This window comes from Oryx dammah, unplaced genomic scaffold, assembly GCF_014754425.2.
Source record: "Oryx dammah isolate SB20612 unplaced genomic scaffold, SCBI_Odam_1.1 HiC_scaffold_5, whole genome shotgun sequence".
In the NCBI taxonomy this organism is placed as follows: domain Eukaryota; kingdom Metazoa; phylum Chordata; class Mammalia; order Artiodactyla; family Bovidae; genus Oryx; species Oryx dammah.
In genome coordinates this window covers 50,273,715-50,282,322 of record NW_024070189.1, presented here as the reverse complement: position 1 = coordinate 50,282,322, position 8,608 = coordinate 50,273,715, and the positions used below count along the sequence as shown (strand labels likewise).

Here is an 8,608-nt window from a genome sequence, read left to right as displayed (position 1 = left end):
TCTCACCGCATCTCATTCCAGTCACCTCTAACTACCCCCTCCCTCTTCTCTTCTCCATGTAACCCAGTGAACCTCTCTGGGTGCCCCTCAATGTGGAGAAACCTTTCATCTTTAGCCTAGATACTATATCATTGGTGCTGTATAGATGGAGAAGTCTAGAGACCACTGTAAAAATAAAACCGAAAACCAGAAGCAGGAGGCTTAAGTCCAAAGCTTGAGAACATCAGAGAACTCCTGAATTCAGGGAACATTAAGCAATAGGAGCTCATCAAATGCCTCCAAACCTACACTGAAACAAAGCTCCACCCAAGGGCCAACAAGTTCCAGAGCAAGACATATCACACAAATTCTCCAGCAACACAGGAACACACCCCTGAGCCTCAATATACAGGCAGTTCAAAGTTACTCCAAAACTTTAGACGTCTCATAACCCATTACTGGTCACTCCACTGCACTCCAGAGAGAAGAAGCCCAGCTCCACCCACCAGACCTCCAACACAAGCCTCCCTAACCAGGAAACCTTGACAAGCCACTGATACAACCCCACCCACAGTGAGGAAGCTCCACAATAAAGAGAACTCCACAAATTACCAGAATATAAAAAGGCCATTCCAAACGCAGCAATATAACCAAGATGAAGAGACAGAGGAATACCCAACAGGTAAAGGAGGAGGAGAAATGCCCACCAAACCAGACAAAAGAGGAAGAGATAGGGAATCTACCTGAGAAAGAATTCCGAATATTGATAGTGAAAATGATCCAAAATCTTGAAGTCAAAATGGAAACACAGATAAATACCCTAGAGACAAGGATTGAGAAGATGCAAGAAAGGTTCAACAAGGACCTAGAAGAAATAAAAAAGAGTCAATATACAATGAATAATGCAATAAATGAGATCAGAAAAACTCTGGAGGCAACAAATAATAGAATAACGGAGGCAGAAGATAGGATTAGTGAAATAGAAGACAGAATGGTAGAAATAAATGAATCAGAGAGGAAAAAAGAAAAACAAATTAAAAGAAATGAGGACAATCTCAGAGACCTCCAGGACAATATGAAACGCTCCAACATTCGAATTATAGGAGTCCCAGAAGAAGAAGACAAAAAGAAAGACCATGAGAAAATCCTTGAGGAGATAATAGTTGAAAACTTCCCTAAAATGGGGAAGGAAATAATCACCCAAGTCCAAGAAACCCAGAGAGTCCCAAATAGGATAAACCCAAGGCGAAACACCCCAAGACACATATTAATCAAATTAACAAAGATCAAACACAAAGAACAACTATTAAAAGCAGCAAGGGAAAAACAACAAATAACACACAAGGGGATTCCCATAAGGATAACAGCTGATCTCTCAATAGAAACTCTTCAGGCCAGGAGGGAATGGCAAGACATACTTAAAGTGATGAAAGAAAATAACCTACAGCCCAGATTACTATACCCAGCAAGGATCTCATTCAAATATGAAGGAGAAATCAAAAGCTTTACAGACAAGCAAAAGCTGAGAGAATTCAGCACCACCAAACCAGCTCTCCAACAAATTCTAAAGGATATTCTCTAAACAGGAAACACAAAAAGGGAGTATAAACCCGAACCCAAAATAATAAAACAAATGGCAACGGGATCATACTTATCAATAATCACCTTAAACGTAAATGGATTGAATGCCCCAACCAAAAGGCAAAGACTGGCTGATTGGATACAAAAACAAGAACCCTCTATATGCTGCTTACAAGAGACCCACCTCAAAACAAGGGACACATACAGACTGAAAGTGAAGGGTTGGAAAAAGATATTCCATGCAAATAGAGACCAAAAGAAAGCAGGAGTGGCAATACTCATATCCGATAAAATAGACTTTAAAACAAAGGCTGTGAAAAGAGACAAAGAAGGCCACTACATAATGATCAAAGGATCAATCCAAGAAGAAGATATAACAATTATAAATATATATGCACCCAATATAGGAGCACCGCAATATGTAGGACAAATGCTAACAAGTATGAAAGGGGAAATCAACAACAACACAATAATAGTGGGAGACTTTAATACCCCACTCACACATATGGACAGATCAACTAAACAGAAAATTAACAAAGAAACGCAAACTTTAAATGATACATTAGACCAGTTAGACCTAATTGATATCTATAGGACATTTCACCCCAAAACAATGAATTTCACCTTTTTCTCAAGTGCTCATGGAACCTTCTCCAGGATAGATCACATCCTGGGCCATAAATATAACCTTGATAAATTCAAAAAAATCGAAATCATTCCAAGCATCTTTTCTGACCATAATGCACTAAGATTAGATCTCAATTACAGGAGGAAACCTATTAAAAATTCCAACATATGGAGGCTGAACAACACGCTTCTGAATAACCAACAAATCACAGAAGAAATCAAAAAAGAAATCAAAATATGCATAGAAACTAATGAAAATGAAAACACAACAACCCAAAACCTGTGGGACACTATAAAAGCAGTGCTAAGAGGAAAGTTCATAGCAATACAGGCATACCTCAAGAAACAAGAAAAAAGTCAAATAAATAACCTAACTCTACACCTAAAGCAACTAGAAAAGGAAGAATTAGAGAACCCCAGAGTTAGCAGAAGGAAAGAAATCTTAAAAATTAGGGCAGAAATAAATGCAAAAGAAACAAAAGAGACCATAGCAAAAATCAACAAAGCCAAAAGCTGGTTCTTTGAAAGGATAAATAAAATTGACAGACCATTAGCCAGACTCATCAAGAAGCAAAGAGAGAAAAATCAAATCAATAAAATTAGAAATGAAAATGGAGAGATCACAACAGACAACACAGAAATACAAAGGATCATAAGAGACTACTATCAGCAATTATATGCCAATAAAATGGACAACCTGGAAGAAATGGACAAATTCTTAGAAAAATACAATTTTCCAAAACTAAACCAGGAAGAAATAGACAATCTTAACAGACCCATCACAAGCACGGAAATTGAAACTGTAATCAGAAATCTTCCAGCAAACAAAAGCCCAGGTCCAGACGGCTTCACAGCTGAATTCTACCAAAAATTTCGAGAAGAGTTAACACCTATCCTACTCAAACTCTTCCAGAAAATTGCAGAGGAAGGGAAACTTCCAAACTCATTCTATGAGGCCACCATCACCCTAATACCAAAACCTGACAAAGATACTACAAAAAAGGAAAACTACAGGCCAATATCACTGATGAACATAGATGCAAAAATCCTCAACAAAATTCTAGCAATCAGAATCCAACAACACATTAAAAAGATCATACACCATGACCAAGTGGGCTTTATCCCAGGGATGCAAGGATTCTTCAACATCCGCAAATCAATCAATGTAATTCACCACATTAACAAATTGAAAAATAAAAACCATATGATTATCTCAATAGATGCAGAGAAGGCCTTTGACAAAATTCAACATCCATTTATGATAAAAACTCTCCAGAAAGCAGGAATAGAAGGAACATACCTCAACATAATAAAAGCTATATATGACAAACCCACAGCAAACATTATCCTCAATGGTGAAAAATTGAAAGCATTTCCCCTAAAGTCAGGAACAAGACAAGGGTGCCCACTTTCACCACTACTATTCAACATAGTTCTGGAAGTTTTGGCCACAGCAATCAGAGCAGAAAAAGAAATAAAAGGAATCCAAATTGGAAAAGAAGAAGTAAAACTCTCACTGTTTGCAGATGACATGATCCTCTACATAGAAAACACTAAAGACTCTACCAGAAAATTACTAGAGCTAATTAATGAATATAGTAAAGTTGCAGGATATAAAATCAACACACAGAAATCCCTTGCATTCGTATACACTAATAATGAGAAAGTAGAAGAAGAAATTAAGAAAACAATTCCATTCACCATTGCAACAAAAAGAATAAAATACTTAGGAATATATCTACCTAAAGAAACTAAAGACCTATATACAGAAAACTTTAAAACACTGATGAAAGAAATCAAAGAGGACACTAATAGATGGAGAAATATACCATGCTCATGGATCGGAAGAATCAATATAGTGAAAATGAGTATATTACCCAAAGCAATCTACAAATTCAATGCAATCCCTATCAAGATACCGGCGATATTTTTCACAGAACTAGAACAAATAATTTCAAGATTTGTATGGAAATACAAAAAACCACGAATAGCCAAAGCAATCTTGAGAAAGAAGGATGGAACTGGAGGAATCAATTTGCCTGACTTCAGGCTCTACTACAAAGCCACAGTCATCAAGACAGTATGGTATTGGCACAAAGACAGACATATAGATCAATGGAACAAAATAGAAAGCCCAGAGATAAATCCACATACATATGGACACCTTATCTTTGACAAAGGAGGCAAGAATATACAATGGAGTAAAGACAATCTCTTTAACAAGTGGTGCTGGGAAAACTGGTCAACCACTTGTAAAAGAATGAAGCTAGATCACTTTCTAACACCACACACAAAGATAAACTCAAAATGGATTAAAGATCTAAATGTAAGACCAGAAACTATAAAACTCTTAGAGGAGAACATAGGCAAAACACTCTCTGACATAAACCACAGCAGGATCCTCTATGATCCACCTCCCAGAATTCTGGAAATAAAAGCAAAAATAAACAAATGGGATCTAATTAAAATTAAAAGCTTCTGCACAACAAAGGAAAACATAAGCAAAGTGAAAAGACAGCCTTCCGAATGGGAGAAAATAATAGCAAATGAAGCAACTGACAAACAACTAATCTCAAAAATATACAAGCAACTCCTGCAGCTCAATTCCAGAAAAATAAACGACCCAATAAAAAAATGGGCCAAAGAACTAAATAGACATTTCTCCAAAGAAGACATACGGATGGCTAACAAACACATGAAAAGATGCTCAACATCACTCATTATAAGAGAAATGCAAATCAAAACCACAATGAGGTACCACTTCACACCAGTCAGAATGTCTGCGATCCAAAAATCTGCAAGCAATAAATGCTGGAGAGGGTGTGGAGAGAAGGGAACCCTCCTACACTGTTGGTGGGAGTGCAAACTAGTACAGCCACTATGGAGAACAGTGTGGAGATTCCTTAAAAAATTGCAAATAGAAATGCCTTATGACCCAGCAATCCCACTGTTGGGCATACACACAGAGGAAACCAGAATTGAAAGAAACACATGTACCCCAATGTTCATCGCAGCACTGTTTATAATAGCTAGGACATGGAAACAACCTAGATGTCCATCAGTAGATGAATGGATAAGAAAGCTGTGGTACATATACACAATGGAGTATTACTCAGCCATTAAAAAGAATACATTTGAATCAGTTCTGATGAGATGGATGAAACTGGAGCCGATTATACAGAGTGAAGTGAGCCAGAAAGAAAAACACCAATACAGTATACTAACACATATATATGGAATTTAGGAAGATGGCAATGATGACCCTGTATGCAGGACAGCAAAAGAGACACAGATGTGTATAGCGGACTTTGGGACTCAGAGGGAGAGGGAGAGGGTGTGATGATTTGGGAGAATGGCATTGAAACACGTATAATAACATGTAAGAATCGAAATACCAGTCTATGTCTGATGCAGGATATGACACGCTTGGGGCTGACGCGCGGGGATGACCCAGAGAGATGTTGTGGGGAGGGGGGTGGGAGGGGGGTTCATGTTTGGGAACGCATGTACACCTGTGGTGGATTCATGTCAATCTATGCCAAAACCAATACAGAATTGTAAAGTAAAAATTAAAAATAAATAAATAAATTAAAAAAAAAATAAAAATAAAAAAAATAAAAAATATACAAAAAAAAAAAAAGAAAAACTTAGTTAGCTGTACAGTGATGATCAGAAGGTCTGATCCTAATTGCACAATATCCCTGATTATAGGGATGGGTTGTGTTTTGGGTTGTGTCTCCCACCTCATCTCTCCAGACCACACCAGAAGATCTGTAAGATTCTACCTGTGAAAACACTAGGAGTTCTTAGAAGGGAAAGACGAAAGAGGCTTCCCTGGTGGTGCAGAGGTTTAAAGCGTCTGCCTGCAATGTGTGAGACCTGGGTTCAATCCCTGGGTCGGGAAGATCCCCTGGAGAAGGAAATGGCAACCCACTCGAGTATTCTTGCCTGGAGAATCCCATGGACGGAGGAGCTTAGTGGGCTACAGTCCATGGATAGCAAAGAGTCGGACACGACTGAGCGACTTCACATTCACTTTCACTTTCAAAGACGAAAGAGGATTACTGGGTAGAATGAAAACAGGGTGGAATGAGCTTGGGAAAGTAGGGTTCTTAAACCTGTGGATGACAATACGCAAAAGATAACTTTCAACAATCAACGAGAAGCAACGGGAATAGAAGATGAGAGGGGGTCTTTTCAGGAAAGAAGAGAGCTGGTCCCCAGCAGAAGAATCTGAAGCAGCACTCTCAGGCAGATGGGGGCGGGGGCACTGTTGCTCTGCAGAGAACCCTCCTTCAAGATCCATGAAGAAGGCAAGAAAGAACAGAAGCCTTGTGGAAATGGAGATGGTGGCAACACTAGTGAAGCACTTCGACCACCTTGGAAGAAAAGGGCTCACTGTTGAAAGTTAGGAGGCATTTAAGAATAGAAAGGAAAATAAAGATTCCAGAAGAATTAAAATCATGGCTTGTTGAGGACTGGGACTTAGTTACTAGGCAGGAGCAGCTGTTTCAACTCTGCTAAGAAAAATGTAGATGTTATTCTACACAGCATTTACAAAAGCTATAAAGAGTATGCAAATTGTAAGAAATTGCAGGGAAATGTTGGCGATAAGGAGTATGTGGTTAATAAAGTTGTGACAGGAATAAAAGAGTATTTCAATGTGATACTGGGCACTCAGCTGCTCTCCACGTTTTAGAGACTCCAGTATGCCAAAATCCTCTTGGCTTACCCTGATGTGCCAGTGTCCCAGGTTTAGGCAGCACCACACCTACTGAGATTATTTGTAAGAACTGGAGCAATATTGGCACACACACCCCTTGGTGAGAAGAGTCTTGCCCTATTGCTGGGCTGTTGGCATGATTTCCTAAAATACCTGGCAAAAGATGCTATGTCTCTACTGCCAGTGGTTACAAAGTGGCTTCTGCTGAGAACCACCACAAAGCCCTGTGAGGGTCTACTGAATACTCACTGTTATGTCTGGTATCTGTAAACATTCTTTTTGTTCTTAGTCTTTCTCTTGCATAATTGATGTTCTTTAAAATTGCTAACGTATAACAGGGCTTATGCTTCAGTTAGTTTTCTGTTTTGTTCTAAACAGAATATAAAAGGAGTGCAGGCTCCTTTTCTCATCTCAAAGTTCCTACCAGTGCAGGCAGTAATTAGACAAAGAAGAAACATTCACTAGAACAATTTATTGCCTACTTGACAACCTTGCTTGAATGCTTGTGGTTCTACCTTTTTAACACTACACAATTTTCTGTTAAGACTATGTGCAAAAAATGCCCTGATTCCTAGTTCCAAAGGTTCAACTTAATATATATACACCTGAAAACTCAAGCATTTGTGCTTTTTTAAATAGTGCTTGAAGTACAAGAGCCCATCCTCTGAAAGTTCATTTGTGTTGCTTGAACATTCTGTTAATATCGTTGTTCAAATTGTTGAAGGATGGTAGTTTGGTCCATAGTTTTTGCATTTGAGTCTAATGCATGTTCTAACATGATAGAGGCAATGCACTATTGTATAGTCACAGTTTTCTGGAGAAGCTGATATTTTAGGAATTGTATTTCAGATTTTAAACAAAATTTGTCTCTAAATTTCAAAGCAGTTAAAAAAATGGGAATTAGGGAAGGGGTATATAAAAGATTTATATGATTTTATGTAAGACATAAAAGATTTCAAAGATACAGCTTGTGCTATTTCTTATATTGTGTGATAGGTACACAAGCATTTGTGTTGTGGTTGTTGATATTATTATTATTGTTTAAACTGTATCTGTGTATTATTAATACATATACTCTTGCATGTACGATACATGATGAAATAGAGAAAAGACAAGGAGGAAAACGTGGGAAAAAAAGTAGATGCTCTCAGGTATAAACTGGCCCTGAATTTGAGAGGATTTGCTAAGTGCAAAGCATCAGTATGTTTACTTTTAAGGCATCCTGTCTTCTCCAATAACCACACGTCTCTTTGATACATTTTTCCTCAAGGACAGAGACTTACTCCTTTCCAAAAATAGTCCTAAGTAGAGTGGGAAACTAATCCAATACAGAGACCCACTTTATGGAGAAAGGGATGCAGACTGGAAGAGTGCATTACATTATACAATGGCCTGAATATTTCTGCTTTCTCTGTGAAAGTCCCCATGAAAAGCAAAGCAAAGAATTACGGACATTTTGTGACAGAAATTGTTGGTCAAAAAAAGGACCTCAAATATTGATCCAGTGATACAGAGATTTCTGGGTTTCACAGACCAGTTAAATTTTTTTTCATAATTATTTATTGCAAATTAAAGTAAAAAGCACAATATAAATCTAATATTTAAAAAATCACCCACAATCTTTAGAAAACATCATTTTTATCACTTATCTGTATATAGTTAAAGTTTCCTATATCAGTAATAATATCATAAATACAG

The 8,608-nt window shown here is 37.7% G+C and overlaps 1 pseudogene; it reads left to right on the top strand.

The window, feature by feature from the left end:
- The window catches only part of LOC120864465, a 20,889-nt pseudogene extending 13,749 nt beyond the window's left edge, over positions 1-7,140 (top strand).
- Positions 7,141-8,608: the final 1,468 nt, after the last annotated feature.